Genomic DNA, 2,503 nt, shown 5'->3' with positions numbered 1-2,503 from the left:
GTGGACCCACATAGCTTGTAAGTGCCGAAATTTTCAGAAATGTGATAATGAAGTCTACATATTTGGGTATTAAAGATGAATGTCCCAAAGCTTGTTTTCAGAGCCTTGTACACTTTGCCATGATGTATGCATAAACTAGAGGAGAATATGTCCTTCAAAAAGGAACATAGTCAAAGATAATTAGGATCGTATGCCCAGCTTCACAGTAGAATGAAAAAAAAAAAAAAAAAAAGGACCACTCCAGAGATATATTGTCTCATTTTTCTCAAAGCAATTTTCTAGGGAATTGGAATATGAGAAACTATAAGATAGAGAGAAAATTCCATAAACTGGGCAATTTTCAGTTTACCAAAGAGCTCTGTTGCTACGAAGTGTTTGAATGTGGTTGCATGGCCCTCTTTGGGGTTGAAAATAGTTTTTGGAACCCTAGGTAAGCTGATCTATACAACAGTATTGCCATATTAGGAAAGTTTCAAGCTATACTTATCCACCATGGACAGGGGCTTATTGAACAATGGTCTTCTAGATTGCAGAATTAAAGGGAATATATCTGTCTATATATTGCACCCAGTCCTATGACAGTAGAGGTGACCTTTGACCCCCAGGGCAGTAATGACAGTGACAGACGTTGTATAGGGGATGCCTTTCAGATAGCAGCAAAGAGGCTTCATGTTTTAGTGACCAGATACGAAAACAAGTGTAGGCCTACATTCCAGAAATCAAATTACCTGGTCACAGATATGCTAAAGTAGTTCACATTACCTAGCTGAAAGAACGCATCACTCAAGTCAGTCCCCCTGAGTCAGACTTTCCCAGGTTTTGACATCATCTAAACACAACGGACAGCAAACACGAATAAGCTTTGTCAGCAGAGTAGAAAGAATCTGAGTCTAGACATTCACAGTGTAGAGCTTGATTCTCTCCTCTGCTTTGCTCCTGTATGCTCAGCCACTGAAGTCATGTCTGACTCTGTGACTCCCTGGACTGTAGCCCAACAGGCTCCTCTGTCCATAGACTTCTCCAAGCAAGAATACTAGAGTGGGTTGCCATTCCCTTCTCCTTGGGATCTTCCCAACCCAGGAATCAAACCCAGGTCTCTCTCATCGTGGGGAGATTCTTTACCATCTAAGCAACCAGGGAAGCCCCACAAAAGGGCTAAGGAAAAGAGAATTTGCTCCCTCTGCCTGAGCTAGAACATCTATCTTCTCCTGTCCTTGGATGTCAGTCTTCCTGGTTCTCCAGCTTGCCAACAGCAGGTGGGGCCTTCTCAGCCTCCATAATCACGTAAATCAATTCCTGTAATAAATTTCCTCATATACATATATAATACATGTGTATATATATATATATATATACAAAGATATACAAATACATATTATAATGGTTCTAGTCTCCTGGAGAACACTAATACAGGCTGAATCAATACTCTTAGACAAAAGTAGCCTCAATCTATTCTATTCTTTAAATCATCACAGAAACAATTTCCAAAATCTTCTTCCAGTAAACTTCACAACTTATTCAGATAAAAGTAGATACTGAGTTTGATCATCCCAGCCATTTAGTAGAAGAGTATAATTATAGTCACCACCATGGCTTTACACTGGAGTGAAAAGCAAATGGAGTGGTGGAAAGAAACACGCATCTACTCTCAAGCTCCTACTTGAGAGTAGGAGCTTGACTACTTGACTATTCTCAAGTAGTCATTTTAAACAATGATTTGGAAAGTAGACAGTTAAGGACTGATCACCTGTGCACCTAAATTAATGTCAAACTGGTTTTCTGTAATAGCACCTTTTATGCACCTGTTTTAACCACCGTGCACTGCCATAAGGTATGAGTTTCTGATACCACTTTTCTCTTATGTCAAGGAAGTGACTGTTTTGGAAATTTCACACGGCTCCTTCCTCAGCTACATGGGTGGGAAAGTCCAGATCATAAAACACTGCTCCAGGTGGCCTCTGAGAGGCTCCATAAGAGCGTCATGCTCACAAAAATACAACTGAGGAGAGAATTCACGACGTGACACAGGCAGATGGTGGTCACAGGAGCAGCAGCACAGACACCATTAGGTTGTAATTTTACCGTCATAATGGACAGCTGAACAGATAAAGCTGCAGCTGGGGTCGGCAGAGAGAGGGTCTCCAGGCTGAACGTCAGTATGTCAACCTCAGTGTCTGCATCTTTGTCTGCAGGAAGAGACGGATGCGGAAAGCACGAGCAACAGATGTAACTAAACATGGTGCTAAGTTATCGTCAATTGGATCTTATTATATGAACAGGCCCAGTGCAATAATATAGGTTAGAAGCACAAGCTAGCAGTTGTCAGATCTTGGGAAGCACCAAGAAAGCTTGGGAACCAAGTGGGCAAGGAGGAATAAGGGACCATCTTATAAGGTGTCCAAGTTTCTCTTGCTGTACTATTAGCATCTTGCTATATCATTATCTTTCACTCTTTCTACTTCTAAGAAATAGAGTTTTACAGGGCTCCCCTGGTGGTCTAGTC

This window comes from Oryx dammah, unplaced genomic scaffold, assembly GCF_014754425.2.
Source record: "Oryx dammah isolate SB20612 unplaced genomic scaffold, SCBI_Odam_1.1 HiC_scaffold_19, whole genome shotgun sequence".
Lineage (NCBI taxonomy): Eukaryota > Metazoa > Chordata > Mammalia > Artiodactyla > Bovidae > Oryx > Oryx dammah.
This window is presented reverse-complemented; position numbering follows the sequence as displayed.